This window comes from Nelumbo lutea, chromosome 4, assembly GCF_056320005.1.
Source record: "Nelumbo lutea isolate HS-2025 chromosome 4, American lotus-T2T, whole genome shotgun sequence".
NCBI lineage: Eukaryota > Viridiplantae > Streptophyta > Magnoliopsida > Proteales > Nelumbonaceae > Nelumbo > Nelumbo lutea.
In genome coordinates this window covers 62,890,716-62,909,416 of record NC_142687.1, presented here as the reverse complement: position 1 = coordinate 62,909,416, position 18,701 = coordinate 62,890,716, and the positions used below count along the sequence as shown (strand labels likewise).

The following is an 18,701-nucleotide window of genomic DNA, read 5'->3' as shown; positions in this document are numbered from 1 at the left end:
CCAACCCAACCCGACCCGTGAACAGCCCTAGAGCTTGGCCAAAAATCAGAAAGCTAGCAGGGCAAGAAGAGGAAAAGAGAAAAAGAAGGAACAAGCAATGGCAAGCACAAAAGAAAGAAGAGCAAATCATTGAGAAGAAGCAAGTCACCTCGCTCAAGAAGTAAGTTTGTCAAGCAGAACGTGATGCAATGGGACCCTACCAGCAATCTTGGCAAGCAACGGCCCAGCATTCTCGAGGAGGTAAAAGAGGTTGCTCCCGTGTTGCAAGCAAAGCCGAGTTGGATTGACCTACTCATTGATCATCTACTCCACGGGACCCTACCAATAGAACATAATGCAACTCAAATGGTGGAGCGTCAATCAGCTCGGCACATCCTTATCGACGGATGGCTATATAGGAGGTCCTTTACACTCCCCTACCTACATTGCTTGCGACCTTTAAAGCTGACATCCATGAAAGACTATGCGGAGGACACGTGGGGGGCAGAGCACTTGCCCAAAAAGCACTTAGACAGGGCTACGACTGGCCCACCATGAAGGTAGACGCACTCGAACTCGTCAAGAAATGCGACAAAGGGTTAGAGGTACGCCAACATCCTCCATCAACCTACTACATCTAAAGTACCTGACTAGCCCGTGGTCTTTCGTGTAGTGGGGGATTGACATCCTCGGACCATTTCCACCGGCAATCGAGCAGAGGAAATTCTTGGTCGTAGTGGTGGACTACTTCACAAAGTGGGTGGAAGTTAAGCCATTGGTGAATATTACAGCATGAAACATGCATAACTTCTTATGGAAGAATATTGTGTGTCGTTTCAAACTATCCAAGGTGTTGATTTCAGACAATGAGAACCAGTTCGAAGACATAAAGTTCCATAACTAGTGTGCGAGATGGGGATTCAGCAAAACTTCACTTCGGTGGCACACCCGCAGGTGAGCGAATAGGCCAAAGTAACGAACAGGACCATCCTCCGCAGACTGAAAGCTCACTTAGTGCAAGCTAAAGGGTTGTGGGTGGATGAGCTGCCCAGTGTCCTTTGGGCCTATAGGACTACCATCAAGACTACAACCGGTGAAATGCCCTTCAACCTGATGTATGGAGCGGAGGCCATGATTCTAGCAAAGATCGAAGTACCAACGTTGTGGCTCAAAGCATATGACGAAGAGGTGAATGACAACGAGCTACAGACCAATTTGGACCTGATCGAAGAAGTATGCGACCTGACCTATATCCGGATTGCGGCCTACCAACAACGGGTAGCTCGGTACTATAAGGCCCAGGTCAAAAGATGACAATTTCGAGTTGGTGACTTGGTGCTCTGTAAGGTAATGGTACCTGAGCCTGGTGTAGGTAAGCTCGAACCAAATTAGGAGGATTTGTACTGGGTGAGACGAGTCTTCGGAGAAGGCACATATGAACTCGAGACTATGGAAGGGAAACAAGTACCTCAAGCTTGGAGCATTGACAACTTGAGGAGGTATTATCTATGAGTTCGCGACTCCAATATGACTAAAAACCATGCACTGGAGCGCCCGAGAAATTGGACAAGGTAGCCAAAAACCCTACGTCGGAACGTCCGGGTGACAGGGCTTCTAAGGCACGGAATAAAGAGTATCAAGAATGGAAGGAAAAAAATTATCTTGCTCATTATTATTTCATAGCCTCCTTAGACAACCCAATATAGTGACAGTTTGATATGATCAAACTGTCCAAGGATATCATGGAAAATTTGAGGATAATGTATGAAGAGCATAATCATTCTACTCGATTAAAGGTAATAAAATTGTTTATGACCGCTCAAATGACTGAGAACCAACAGGTTCTTGACCATTGTCTAAAGATGATGGGCTATATCAATGAACTGGAGGCTCTCGATTTAGGGCTTGATAATGACATTAAAATTGATGTTGTTCTTAACTCTTTGCCACCCTCTTTTAATTAGTTTATCATGAATTACAATATGAATAAGCTAAAAGTTAGCTTTCAGAAATTCAACAATATGTTGCAGAGGGCTGAAGAACTAATTAAGAAGGATATGATGATTTTCATGCTTGTTGGAAATGGTAAATCGAGCAACATTAAGAGGAAGGCAAAGAAGAAGCCTCAGAAGAAAGTTGGCAAGACCAAAAAGCAAAAGGATAAGACATCAAATGTTTGTCACTTCTACAAGTAGACTGGCCACTAGAAGAGGAATTGTCCTCAATATCTAGAGATCAAGAAGCAAAGTAATTTCAAATCCTTTATCATAGAAACCAATTTGTTGGAGATCCTGATATATTGACTCAAGGGCTTCTACTCATATAACACATTGTAGGGCTTGAAGAAAAGCAGAAGAATGATTGATGGAGAAGTGACTCTTTACTTGGGGGCTTTTACAACTGTTGCAGCTACAACCATAGGAACTGTAGAATTGTATTTTAAAGAAGGAGTTATTTTATTTAAATATTGTCTTTATGTACCGAATTTGAGAAGAAATTTGATTTTTGTTTCAAAATTGTGTATGGATGGTTATTTTATTCAGTAATGTGATCACTATTAAACGAAATAACAAATTCCTTACTTACGGAGAACTTGAGAATGTTCTCTATGTTCTCCATCTTTCTCTGGAAACAAACTTAATTGAAACTACGTCGGATGTAATCCCCAAGAAAAGCACTCATGATATAGTTAATTCTGTATGCATGTGGCGTTACTGACTTAGCCACATTAATATAGATCGTATCATAAGGTTGGTAAAGGATGATCCGTTGAATTTTCTAACTATAGAAGATCTTCCAACCTGTGAACCTTGCCTTCAGGGTAAGATGACGAAACGACCATTTATAGGTAAGTTTGAAAGATCTACATGCACACTAGACTCGATAGATACTGATGTATGTGGTCCCATGAATGTTAGGACACGTAACTAGCACGTTTACTTTATAACATTTACCGATGATTTTTTTCGATATGACTATGTGTATCTAATGAGACACAAGTCTTAATCATTTGAAAACTTCAAGGAGTTTAGACAAAAGGTCGAGAAATAGTTAGGGAGACAGATTAAGGCCCTTGGATCAGATCGATGAGACGAATATCTCTCCGACGAATTCAAATACTACTTAAAGGAAAGCAGGATTGTATCACAACTATCTTCTCTTACTACACCACAATTAAATGGTGTATCAAAGAGGAGAAATCAGACTCTATTGGATATGGTCCATTCACTTCTCATCCGCTTATAATTAATTACCTATATCCTTTTGAGGTTATGCATCATAGACTGCGAACATGCTGAACCGGGTTCCAACCAAATCCGTTCCTAAGAGTACATATGAGCTATGAACCGGTAAGAAACTAAGTGTAAGATAATTCAAGATTTGGGGTTGTCTGACCCATGCTAAAAGAACAAATGCTGACAAATTGGAATCCAATACCAACCGTTGCCTATTTATAGGCCACCCCAAAATCTCCACAGGTTATTTATTCTATGACCCAATGGAGCAAAATGTGTTTTGCAGTTGAATGTGAAGGGATAGGAAATCTATCACATGGACGCCCAAAGATTGCGGAATAAGGGGGCGAATTTAAAAAATTTTTCTCTCCCTTTAACTGGGAATTGAATTCCCTATTTAGAAAATCATATTTTCAATGATCATTCTTGAACCATAAACTGAATCAGATCTGAACCAAAAGGAGTAGGGAGAGATAATACCTGATACAGAGAAGTAGTATCTCCCAATGGAGGTGTTCACGCCCAAGGAAGGATCCAAAATCTGCTCCTATTGAAGATGGCGCAGTGTAGGGTGGAGCAGAATCAACAGTGTTCTTCCAAAAAAACTTGATTATTCTCAAGAATCACCCGGACGGCTTGTGATTACAACTCCCACCAATCTTTTCTCCAAAAGATTGGAATCAAGATCCAATCTTGATTTCTCCCAAGAACTGGAGATCGAACTGCTGTAGGCGGCGACTGCAGGAAGGAGGCGGCAAGAGAGTATTTGCAGGGTACAGAATTCTCTTTTCTGTGATTTCAGCTCTAAAAACATGATTATCTATTGCTTGTTTGTGATGATGTCTAAAGGTTGTTGCCCCCTCTTCCTTTTATAGACTTAAAGGGATCAACTCCTAATCCCATTAGGAGTTGCTAATCTAAATCAGTCCCTTATCTTATCTGCAGATTAGATCAGCCAATTCATAATCTAATTAGGAAGTTTCCATATCTAAATCTTATTTAGATCTTGGACTCTCTAAGTGGATAGGGTGTGGGCCCAATCTTATCAGCTGATCCATCTCAGAATTCACCCCTTAAGTGACTAATCAAATTAGCCGAGTTCAAAATGGGCTTAAGGCCCATTTAAGGTTATGTATTCATTTAGCCTTCCAAATTGCTGCCCAGTTGGGCTTCCTTGTATAGCGTGAGACCCAAACATTGATCTATACATCAGCTACATGGGTTCAGCCTAACCTTTGTTACAAGGCCTGGCCGAATACACTGTTATGGACAGTGCACCCCCTGAAACCCATTAGATGGGCTCTATGGGCCCAACACTTACCCTAAGTGGTCCTTGGGCCAAGCCACCTTGTAACACCCAAGGACTGTGGGCAGATGCAAGATTAGCCCATCAGGTATTATCCTCAATGATCTTACACTTAACCTCTCAGCCCATAATGATCATACACTGCCCGACAAGAGAGGACCTCTCCCTCGGCTACAAGGAACAGTGTTGCACTCTCTGCTTATATGGATCCTGGGAATTAAAATATTTTGTAATTCATTTCGAAACCATAATTTATATATTTTTATATCTCTTATAAAATATGTTTTGCAAAACAAATCTCAATGATTGAAATCGACTGCCGACAGTCTTGGTTTCCATAAGTGAGAGTGCATCCCCGATCATTACCTTTGTCCAACAAAGGGGTTGATCCTGTCACTATGATCACCTACTCAGATGAATTCTTAGACTATCCCAACATACCCAGGTTTTGACCCCCGCTAAGGATTTCACTGATTGGTACATCAAAGACAGCCCAATCCGACACCTAGTGTAGTATCATAATCGAGTTTAGGGGTCGGGTGTAATTTTCCAGTTTTGCCCATCAATCTCCAAGGTCTAGGGCAATACTAGAAATCTGGTTCAGTTCAAAGATTCAATTAATCCTACACTGTAAGTGCCTAGGGTCTCACCCCGGCAGCTGAGACAAGCCACCCCAACCGAATTGGTGGCACCACAGTGTCAGCCTTGTCAGGATAGGTCTCCCCAGACCGACCCACTGGCTGTGAACATTCTAAACTAACACGAGTATCATTAAGTGTCGAGTTTAAGGGTATTACACAGAAACATCTAAGGGAACATGAATCAAATATGCACTTTTATTCATTTACAATAAACTCATAAAATACATCATTTTGATTGAAACTAAGGGCATATAAAACTGTCTAACAGAATGCCCATTTCTTGTAAGAAGACTATATTCTGGACAATCATCATTAGGAAATTATTTTTGACGAGGAGAGTTTAGGGGTAGTGGGAGATGTCCCACAAGCTCTAAAAAATAACCAACATAGAAGATCTACCCGGGTTTCTAAGCCTCCAGTTAGTTACGACTATGGTTAAGAAAGTTATTTGATGGAAGACATAAACAGTGAGGATGATCCCGTGACTTATAAGTTATTTGATGGAAACCATGACTTATAAACTCAACTCTTAGCGTCTTAAAACAATCCACCCAATAGAATCCGTTACAAGAGAGCATTAACCAAACCCAACATTGCCAACCCAAATAGGAACCAACAAAACCCTGCGATGTCGGTTGAATCTATCATTCGATAACTTATACAACAAAAGCTTAGGAAGAAATAATCCACTTTATTAAAAAAATACAACCAAAGCTATCGATACCTTGCTAGAAGGTATCATTCCATAGCTGAAATCAGTCCAAACAATCCAAGACTATCCAAACCGATCTAATCTATCAAGTCAAAGCTAAACTAAAGTCAACCCAAACAAAACATGATGCTGACAATTTTAGATTATTCAATTTCTAACCATCCAATCCTAATGCAATTGAATCTAACTCAACAAAAATAAACCATCTGGTAGAGATGAAATATAGCTAAGGTTAATCAAACCCATTCTTCCAAATTCTGTGAAACTTAATCTAGCCAAACCTAGATAGAAGCAACTACATATTATCCAAAACTATTGAAGCCATGGCAAACCAATCAACCATCAATCAAATCTATACCCACTAACAAAACTTCTAGCACAATAAACTCCCCTTATTAACAGAAATGAACCTGTCATACCTAGATAGAGTAGGAAATTAACTCAACTCTTTTATAAAATAAAACCAAGCATACTCATAGGAAAATAAAACAAATAAATGTATATCAATCCAAACAGCCTCGTCTAAACAATCTAAAACAATTCAAAGAAGAAACTTGTACATGATATATCAAAATCTATCATTCTGTAATTGAACCAACACAACCATGCAATGTTGGTTGAATCTATCATTCCATAACCAATATATCAAAATTCTTGGAAGAAATAAGCAACATTGTTTAAAAAGTCCATCCAAAGCTATCCATACCTAGCTAGAAAGATGCCATCAATGAAAACTGTAGTTGAAATCAATCCAAATAATCTAAGACTATCAAAATTGACCTAATCTATCAAGTGAAATTCAAACTAAAGTCAATCCAGCGGAAACATGATGTGGACAATTTTTTATTATTCACTTTCTAACCATCCAATCTAGATTCAGAAGAGTAGGTCTGATTTAGAAGAGGAGACTATAGGGATAGATAAAAAATGATAATGTAGTCCAAATAATGGAAGAGGGGACGTCCTGATTCATAAGGTAGAATCAATGGAAAATGTAGTTGACCCATTAACTAAGCCACTAACACAAAAAGTGTTTGAGAAACACGTGGAAAGTATGGGACTTCAGCTAGTACCCAATTGGACCTAAGTGCAACTGGGAGCTGTTAGACAGTGTATGCCATTACCTTCAATCAACATGATGTACATTATAACATTTATTGTAAATGAATAAAGTACATATTATTCATGTTATTGTGGTGTATTTCTGTGTAATACCCTTAAATTGGACACATATGAGACTCATGTTAGTTTAGAATATTCACAACCGTTAGATAAATCTGGGGAGATTTATCTTACCAAAGCTAACATTGATGTACTGCCAAGTTGGTTGGGGTGGCTTGTCTCAGCTGCCAAGGTGAGACCCGAGGTACATGTAGTGTAGTTTTTCTTGAAACCCTGAACCGGACCAAAATTCTGGTATTGCCATGGACCTTGGAAATAGATGAACAAAACTCGAATGTTACAACTGACCCTTAGACTCGATTATGATACCGCACAAGGTGTTGGATTGGGCTGTCTTTGATATGCTAATCAGTGAGATCCTTAGAGGGGGTCAAAACCTGGGTATGTTGGAACAGTCCAAGAATTCATTTGAGTGGGTGATCATAGTGACAGGATTAGCCCCTTTGTCGGACAAAGTGAATGATTGGGAAAATGCACTCTCGTTGATGGAAACCTAAACTGCCGGCAGTGAATTTCATATGTATTTGAAATTTGGTTTTGCAAAATATAATTATATAGACATATACTTATATATTATGGTTTCACAATTTGTTTGCAAAATGTTTTAATTCCCGGGATCCATGTGAGTAGAGAGTGCAACACTGTACCTTGCAGTCGAGGTAGAGGTCCTCTCTTCTCGGGCAGTGTTTGATCATTAAGGGCCAAGGGGTTAAGTGTAAAACCATTGAGGGTTATACCTAATGGGCTAATCTTGTTTCTCTGCCCATAGTCCTTGGGTCTTCATAAGATGGTTGGACCCAAAGACCATTTAGTCTAAATGTTGGGCCCATTAAAAACCCATAGTGATGGACTTAGGGGTTTACTGTATTCAATAGTTAATTCGGCCAGGCCTTGTAACAGAGGTTAGGCAGAACCCATGTGGCTGATGTGTACATCAATGTTAGGGTCCCATGCCATACAAAAAGAGCCAAGCTAACCATTAAAAGGAAGTGAGCATAAAAGCTTAATGGGCCTAAAAGCCCATTACAAACTCGGTTAATTGGATTAATTAAATAGGGTGGATCTGGGTTTCGATTAGCATAGAATGATAAGAGGATAACTTCTATCCACTTAAAGAGTTCAGATCCAAATAAAGATTTGGATCAAGGGACTCGTAATTTGATTAAGAATAAACTGATCCTGAACTGTAGATAAGATAAGGGATTATCTTTATCAATTAAAGAGTTCAGATCTAAATAAAGATTTGGATCAAGAAAATCCTAATTAGATTAGGAGGTTGTCTCTTTAAGGATATAAATAGAGAACAGGGCGGACCTGAAAAAGACACAACATAGAGAAGACAACTCAGCTTGATAGTTTCTGCTTTCAATTCTTTTTCTCCTACCTTTTGCCACCCTACACTATTCGATCTCTAATTCTTGGATCTGATCAAGATTTGATCTTGATATTGTTTCTTGCTAGAAGAAACAACTTTGAAGCTGTGCCCCATTCGATTCTTGTTGAAAAATCACAAGTTCTTGGTGAAGAACTACTTGCTGATCTTGTCTCATCCTAAGCTATGTTATCTTCAGTGGAGGGAGGATTTGGTAAACTCCTTGGGCATGAATGTCTATATTGGGAGGAGCTTTTTGCATCGATTCCGTATCATGTATATCCCTCCTTAATCTTGATTTCAGATTTGGTCCAGTTTGATTACAAGAAGGAACCTTGAAAATGCAGTTTTCTAAATTGGGAATAAGATTCCTAGATGAGAGTAAAGAAATTTTTGAAAATTTGCCCAACATTTCCGCAGGGTTCGTCCATCCATATGATAGATCTCCCATCCCTTCAAATCAAACTCATTCTTCCAAATCGCGTGAAACTGAGTCTAGCCAAACCTAGGTAGAAGCAACTACACATTATCCAAAACTATTGAAGCCATGGCAAACCAATCAACCATCAATCAAATCTATACGTACTAACAAAGCTTCTAGCACAATAAACTCCCCTTATTATTAGAAATGAACCCGACATACCTAGATATAGTTGGAAATCAACTCAACCCTTTATAAAATAAAACCATACCTACTCATAGGAAAATAAAACCAATAAACGTAGATCAATCCAAATAGTATCGTCTAAACAATCTAAAACAATTCAAAAAAGAAAATTGACTTAATCACTTTAACCAACAAAAATAGAGCTTATTATAACTCTAATCACACTAGTCTTACTTAAACAAACCCATTATAACACATACTGCAGGCTGGATAATCTCTCAATTCTAAGTTCAACAAAACCAACGTATTTAGAGAAGATGGGAAATCAACTCAACTCTATCAAAAAGTGAAACCTGACCTACTCAAATCAAAACAAAGCGAATAAACAATGACCAATCCAAACAACGTAACAAAAGTCAGAGAGAAAACTTGACATAAATAAGATCAACCAATAATAACCAAGCATATTACACCCCTAAAGTCACAATTTTAACTTAGACGAACCATTCATATCTCTCTACATAAGCTAAATCCACTCACTCAGACTTATACGTGATAAACATAACCTATAAGAACAAATTCAAGAAAATCCCCTTTGGCTGCGAAAATGTCTTTGTGCCAAATGAACTCACCTATACTTAGATCAGAAAAGAAGGATTCCATGAAAAAAAACCATAGCTGAAATCAATCCAAACAATCTAAAACTATCCAAACCAACCTAATCTATCAAGTCAAAGCTAAACTAAAGTCAACCAAGACGAAACAAGATGCGGACAATTGTAGATTTTTCACTTTCTAACCATCCAATCCTGATGCAAATGAATCCAACTCAACATAGATAAAACCATATGGTGGAGATCGAATATAGCTAAGGTTAATCAAACTCATTCTTCCAAAATCCCATGAAACTATGACCAAACAAACCCAGGTAGATGCAACTACACATTATCCAAATCTAACCAAGCTGTGGTGAACCAATCAACCACCAATCAAATCTATACCCGCCAACAAAGATTATTAGCTAAATAAACTCCCCTTACTAATAGAAACGAACACGACATACCTAGATAAATTAGGAAATCAACTTAACTCCTTTATAAAATAAACCAGACCTACTCACAGGAAAATAAAACCAATAAACATAAATCAATCCTAATAGTCTCGTCTAAATGTTTCTTGCTTCACCACACATTGTGTCATCTTTAGTGGAAGTGGGTTTTGGTTTTTTCCTTGTGTGTGAACACCTACATTGGGAGTTACTACTACTTTGTATTAGGTATATCCCATTCATCCCTTTTAGTTTCAGATCAGGTCTACTTTGGTTTGAGATTGGTCATCAAAAATGTAGTTTTGTAAAATAGAGAATGCGATTTCCAAATGGGAGAGAAATTTTTGAAATTTCGCCAAATCTTCCTTCAGGATTCGGCCATCCATACGATGGATCTCTCATCCCTTCAAACAGAACCTATAGGAATAGATTCATGCTAATCCACTTTGGCTACGTAAACATCCTTGTGCCAAACGAACTCACCTATACTTCTAAAGATCAAAAAAGATGTTTTCATATTTCATAGCCACAAATATTCATAGCACTTACAATTACATATTCAAAAAAGTCTTTGAAAACACTTACCGATAACACATTACAATATTAGTGCCAAATTATAAATTGCAATCACTCCCAGCATCTAATGGAGATTGAGGTGCTGGCCAAATGGCTTAAGCTAAGATTCCCAAATATTCTCAAGATCCTTTGCAAGGAATCGGTGGTCCAATGATTAGGGCAAGGCCAAAGAGGATGAAAGAGGCTTTACAAGGCTTAACCATGGAAGTGCATGACAAAGAGGCTGTTTTAGAAAATTCTAAAACTGTTCTAAAAGTTCCCAAAGATTCACCAATGATAATCACCTATCTTTATGTGCAAAAGGATGTACAAGGCTTAGATCTTAAAGAACAAAGCTTGGAATCCATGACATAAGACCAAGGCGCATGGACATGATAAGAAAATGCCCAATCTACATGCTAAGATGTATTGATGGACTTGGTGCATGGACATGATAAGAAAAGGCATAATCCACATGCTAAGATGTATTGATGGGCATGTTTTGTCTTTTTTTGTTTTACTTTGACTTTTCTATGCTTAGTTGTCATTAGTTGTAGTCTTTTACAGGATTCCTATTTCAAGGCATTTTTGTTTCATAAACTAAAGGGATCCTCATTAGTTAGGAGTTTCCTTATAAGATAATGATGTTTACATCCTATATAAAGGCCACAACTATGTAAAATGAAAATCAATCAATGATATAGAGGTATTTTCAGCAAACTTTGCTTTGCATTTTTGTGTTCTTGGCATAATACAATATCTTGACTTATCAAGGGAGTGATCAACATTTGTGGCATCTTCAAAATTGGATTATTTAAGGTCTTAGTTTCCTTAAATTTTTAATCTGATCAACTACAACTTGTTTTCTAATTTCTGGGTGCGCATAACAACTTGATACAAGGAGAGCCCTAAGTATACAACCTAAGGATGATGGTAATGAAGAGCAATGTGAGCATATTTTTCACACAAGATGCCATGTGAAGGATAAGGTATGTATTATGATTATTGATAGTGGAAGTTGTACTAATGTTGCTAGTACATTGTTGGTAGATAAACTGAATTTGCATACCATAAAGCATCCTAAACCATACAAATTGCAATGGCTAAATGAATATGGAAAAGTGAGGGTAACGAAGCAAGTTCTGGTTTCCTTTTCAATTGGAAAGTATGATGATGAGGTTCTATGTGATGTGGCACCAATGCATGTTAGTCATATATTTGCTTGGCCAACCATGGCAGTTTGATAGGAAGGTTACACATGATGGGTATAAAAACCGTTATTATTTTGTAATGAATAACTAAATTATTGTACTAACCCCTGTCAAACCTTTTGCAAGATTATGAAGATCAGATTAGGATAGCAAGAGAGTGCAAAATGAGAGAAGAACAAAAATGTGAGCAAGAGGAAAAGAAAAAGAAAGAAAGTGAATAAGCAAAAGCAAAGAGAGCAAGTGAGACCGAGAGGAAAAGTGCAAGTGGAAAGAGTGAGGCCGAGATGAAAGTTGGGGAGAAAAGTGTACAAAAAGGAGAGAAAAGCAAGGGAATGAGTGAAAAAAATTAGGTTAAGAGTGTCATGATTGCAAGGCAACAACTACATGTACTTATGTACAAGAATGTTTACTTTTCTACTAATGACTCAAACCCCTCTTTGCCTAGTGTTGTTGTGTCTTTATTGCAGGAGTTTGACGACCTATTTCCCAAGGAGATTCCCCATGGATTACCTCCCTTAAGAGGTATTGTGCATCAAATATACTTCATACCTGGTTTTTCCATACCAAATCGACTTGCTTATAGAACTAATCTCGAGGAAACAAAGGAGATACAAAGGAAAGTGGATGAATTGGTGCAAAAGAGTTTTGTAAGGGAGAGTCTTAGCCCATGTTTGGTTCCTGTCGTCTTAGTCCCAAAGAAAAATGGAACCTAGCGTATGTGTGTGGACTGCCGAGCCATTAACAAAATAACAGCTAAGTATTGACATCCTATCCCTAGATTAGATGATATGCTTGATGAATTGCATGGCTCTTGTTTGTTTTCTAAAATTGATTTAAAGAATGACTATTATCAAATTTGCATGTAAAAGGGAGATGAATGGAAGACAATATTTAAAACTAAATATGGATTGTATGAGTGGTTAGTAATGCCTTTTGGTTTAACTAATGTACCTAGTATATTAATGAGGTTAATGAATCATGTCTTGTATACTTTCATAGGGAAATTTGTGATAATTTATTTTGATGATATTTTAGTTTATAGCAAAAATTTGGATGAACATGTGAAACACTTGTAGTGTGATAAGAGAGCATCAATTGTATGCTAAACTCTTGTTTTTACTGTTGCACATCCTCAAACGGATGGTCAAACTGATGTAGTTAATAGGACACACTACTTTATTGCGTGCTATCATTCAAAAGAACTTAAACCAATGGGAGAAGTGTTTGCCACATATTGAGTTTGCATATAAAAGGTCTGTTCATTCTACTAATGAACATGCTAATTTTGATGGTAAGAAAAAGGCAGCTTTTGTGAAGGATTTACATGCCAAGGTTTGGGCTAACATTGAAAGGAAGAGTGAGCAATATGCTAAGCAAGCTAATAAGGGGCATTTGAAGGTTGTTTTTGAACCTGGAGATTAGGTTTGGGTGTACATGTGTAAGGAGAGGTTTCCCACACAAAGGAAATCAAAATTGCTACATAAAGGAGATGGACCTTTTCAAGTCTTAGAAAGAATCAATGATAATGCCTACAAGCTAGATTTGCCAAGCAACTATGGTAATGTTAGTGCGACTTTCGATGAGGGAAGGAATAATTGGCCTTTTTAATGTTGCTGGTTTATTTTTGTTTGATGTAGGTGATTCGAGGACGAATTCTTTCGAGGAGGGAGGGAATAATGGAGATCGAGGTGCTAGCCAAATGGCTCAAGCTAATATTCTCAAATATTCTCAAGATCCTTTGCAAGGAATCAGTAGTCCAATGACTAGGGCAATGACAAAGAGGATGAAAGAGGCTTTACAAGGCTTAATCATGGAAGTGCATGACAAAGAGACTATTTTAGAAGATTCTAAAACTGTTCTAAAAGTTCCCAAAACTCCACTAAGGATAATCACCTATCTTTATGTGCAAAACGATGTACAAGGCTTAGATCTTGAAAATCAAAGTTTGGAATCAATGACATAAGACTAAGGCGCATGGACATGATAAGAAAATGCCCAATTTGCATGTTAAGATGTATTGATAGACTTGATGCATGGACATAATAAGAAAAGGCCCAATCCGCATGCTAAGATGTATTGATGGGCATGTTTTGTTTTACTTTGACTTTTCTATGCTTAATTGTCATTAGTTATAGTCTTTTAAAGGATTCTTATTTGAAGGCAGATTTGTTTCCTAAACTAAAGGGATCCTCATTAGTTAGGAGTTTCCTTATAAGATAATGATGTTTACATGCCTATATAAATGCTACAACTATGTACAACAAAAATCAATCAATGATATAGAGATATTTTCAGCAAGCTTAGCTTTGCATTTTTGTGTTTTGGCATAATACAATATCTTGACTTATCAAGGGAGTGATCAACCTTTGTGGCATCTTCAAAATTTGATTATTTAAGGTCTTAGTTTCCTTAAGGTTCTAATATGATCAACTACAATTTGTTTTCTAGTTTCTGGGTGCACATAACAACTTGATTCAAGAGTTCCTTGAGCGGGTCGTCTAGTGGGTTTTTATCAACATCTTAAAATAATTCACCCAATAGAATCCATTACAACAGAGCACTAACCAAACCCAACATGGCCAACCCAAATTGGAACCAAAACAACATTGGAATGTCGGCCGAATCTATCACTGTATAACGATATAAGAGATGCTTAGGATGAAATAATCCACTTTTTGTAAAAAAATATAACCAAAGCTATCGATATTTGCTAAAGGATGCCAACAAAGAAAACCGTAGTTAAAATCAATCCAAATAATCCAATACTATCCAAACTGACCTAATCTATCAAGTCAAAGCTTAACTAAAGTCAACCCAGCTGAAACAAGATGCAGACAATTTTAGATTACTCACTTTCTAATGATCAAATCCAGATGCAAATGAGTCCAACTAAACATAGATAATACCATCTGGTAGAGATCGAATATAGCTAAGGTTAATGAAACCTATTCTTCCAAATCCCGTGAAACTGAGTCTAGCCAAACCTAGGTAGAAGCAATTACATATTATCCAAAACTAACCAAGCTGTAACGAACCAATCAACCATCAATAAAATCTATACGTACTAATATAGCTTCTTACCACAATAAACTCCCATTATTAATAGAAATGAACTCGGCATACCTAGATAAATTTTGAAATCAACTCAACTCCGTTATAAAATAAAATCAAACCTACTCACAAGAAAATAAAACCAATAAATGTAGATCAATCCAAACAGTCCCGATTATACAATCTAAAACAATTCAAAGGAGAAACTTGACTTAACCAATGTAACCCACAAGAACAGAGCTTATTACAACTCTAACCACACTATTCAATTTAACCCACAAGAAGGAAGCCATGAAAGAAAACTGTAGCTTAAATCAATTCAAACAATCCAATACTATCCAAACCAACCTAATCTATCAAGTCAAATCTAAACTAAAGTCAATGCAGCCGGAACAAGAAACAGACAATTTTTGATTATTCACTTTTTAACCATCCAATCCTGATGCAAATGAATTTTACTAAACATACATAAAACCATCTGGTAGAGATCAAATATAACTAAAGTTACTGAAACTCATTCTTCAAAATCTCATGAAACTGAGCCTTGCCAAACCTAGGTAGAAGCAACTACACATTATCCAAAACTAACCAAATAGTGGCGAACCGGTTAACCATCAATTAAATCTATGCCCACTAACAAAACATATTAGAACAATAAACTCCCCTGACTAATAGAAACGAACCCAACATACCTTGATATAGTTGAAAATCAACTCAACTCCTTTCAAAAATAAAAGCAAACCTACTCATAGGAAAATAACACCAATAAACGACCGTCTAAACAATCTAAAACAATTCAATGGAAAAACTTCGCTTAAGTAATTTAACCCACAAGAATAGAGCTTATTACAAATCTAACCACACAATTCTCACTTAAACAAACCCATAATAACTTATACCATAGGCTAGATAATCTCACAATGCTATGTTAAACAAAACCAAATTATTTGGAGAAGCTAGGAAATCAACTCAACTCCATCTGAGAAGGAAACCTGACCTACTCAAATCAAAACGTAGCCAATAAACATTAACCAATCCAAAAAAAAACCATTTAACTAAGACAAACCAAGTGTATTACACCCTTAAAGTCAATATTTTAACTGATTTGAACTTTTCATATCTCTCAAGATAAGCTAAATCCACTCACTCAGACATATAAGTGCCAAATAAAACCTATAGGAACAGACTCAAGCTAATCAACTCTGGCTGCGTAAACGTCCATTTGCAAAACGAACTCACCTATACTTCAAAAGTTCAAAAAAGAAGTTTTTGTATTTCATAGCCACAAATATTCGTAGCACTTACAATTTCATATGTAGAGAAGTTTTTGAAAACCCCAACGAGTAACACATTACACTATTAGTGCCAAACAATAAATTATGACCACTCTTAGCATCTCGAAACAATCCATCAAATAGAATCCGTTACAACAGAGAACCAACCAAACCTAATGTAGCCAACCCAAATTGGAACTAACACAATCACGCAATGTTGGCCGAACCTATCATTCCATAGCCAATATAACAGACGACTAGGAAGAAATAATATACTTTATTTAAAAGTTCTATCCAAAGCTATTGATACATTGCTAGAATGATGCCATCAAAGAAAACTGTAGCTGAAATCAATTCAAACAATCCAAGACTATCCAAACCAACCTAATCTATCAAGTCAAAGCTAAACTAAAGTCAATGCAGTCAAAACAAGATGCGAACAATTTTCGATTACTCACTTTCTAACCATTCAATCCTAATGCAAATGAATCTTACTATACATAGATAAAACCATCTGGTAATGATCGAATATAGGTAAGATTAATGAAACCCATTCTTCCAAATCCTGTGAAACTAAGTCTAGCCAAACCTAGGTGGAAGCAACTACATATTATCCAAAACTAATCAAGCGGTAGCGAACCAATCAACCATCAATAAAATCTATACCCACTAATAGAGATTCTTAGCACAATAAACTCCTTACTTACAAAAATGAACCCGACATACCTAGATAAATTTTGAAATCAACTCAACTCCTTTATAAAATAAAACCAGACCTACTCACAGGAAAATAAAACCAATAAATGTAGATCCATCCAAACAGTCCCTTATAGAAACCTGAATTAATCAATTTAACCCACAAGAACAGAGCTTATTACAACTCTAACCACACAATTCTCACTTAAACAAACCCATTATAGCTTATACCACGGACCGAATAATCTCATAATTCTAAGTTAAACAAAACCAACATATTTAGAGAAGCTTGGAAATCAACACAACTCCCTCAAAAATTGAAACCTGACCTAATTAAATCAAAACAAAGCCAATAAACAATGACCAATCCAAAGAAACCCATTTAGACAACGTGAAAAATCTCGGAGAAAAAACTTGACATAAATTACTTCAACCAAAAAAAAAAAAACCAAGTGTGTTACACCCTAAGGTCAATATTTTAACTTAGACGAACACTTCATATCTCCCTAGATAAGCTAAAACCACTCATTCAGACTTATAAGTGCCAAACACAATTTATAGAAACAAATTCAAGCTAATCAACTCTGGCTACGTAAACGTCCATTTGCAAAACGAACTAACCTATACTTCAAAAGTTCAAAAAAGAAGTTTTTGTATTTCATAGCCAAAAATAATTATTACACTTACAATTTCATATGCAGAAAAGTCTTCAAAAACCTCAATGGGTAACTCATTACACTATTAGTGCCAAATAATAAACTACGACCACTCTCAGCATCTCAAAACAATCCACCAAATAGAATCCAATACAACAGAGCACTAACCAAACCCAATGTGGCCAATTCAAATTGGAACCAACACAACCATGCAATGTCGGCCGAATCTATCATTCCATAATTGATATAACAAACGACTAGGAAGAAATAATATACTTTATTTAAAAATTCCATCCAAAGCAATTGATACATTCCTAGAAGGATGCCATCCAATAAAATTGTAGCTGAAATAAATTCAAATAATCCAAGACTATCTAAACCAACCTAATCTATCAAGTCAAATCTAAACTAAAGTCAATGCAGCCGAAACAAGATGCGGACAATTTTTGATTATTTACTTTCTAACCATCCAATCCTAATGCAAATGAATCTTACTAAACATAGATAAAACCATCTGATAGAGATTGAATATAGCTAAGGTTAATGAAACCCATTCTTCCAAATCCCATGAAACTAAGCATTGCCAAACCTAGGTAGAAGCAACTACACATTATCCAAAACTAACCAAATAGTGGCAAACCATTTGACCATCAATCAAATCTATACCCACTAACAAAACTTACTAGAACAATAAACTCCCCTTACTAATAGAAACAAACCCAACATACCTTGATATGGTAGGAAATCAATTCAACTCCTTTCAAAAATAAAAGCAAACCTACTCATAGGAAAATAACACCAATAAACGTAGATCAATCCAAATAGTCCTGTCTTAAACAATCTAAAACAACTCAATGGAGAAACATCGCTTAACCAATTTAACCCACAAGAACAGAGCATATTACAAATCTAACCACACATTTCTTAAATAAACAAACCCATAATAACTTATACCATAGGCCGGATAATCTCACAATTCTAAATTAAACAAAACCAAATAATTTAGATAAGCTAGGAAACCACCTCAAGTCCATTTGAAAGGGAAACCTAACCTAATCAAATCAAAATGTAGCCAATAAACAATGACCAATCCAAATAAACCCATTTAACTGAGATGAACCAAGTGTAGTACACCACTAAAGTCAATATTTTAACTGAAATAGACTCTTCATATC

General features: G+C 36.7%; 1 pseudogene; it reads left to right on the top strand.

The window, feature by feature from the left end:
* Positions 1-18,701, top strand: part of LOC148860850 (uncharacterized) — a 40,432-nt pseudogene that overhangs the window by 738 nt on the left and 20,993 nt on the right.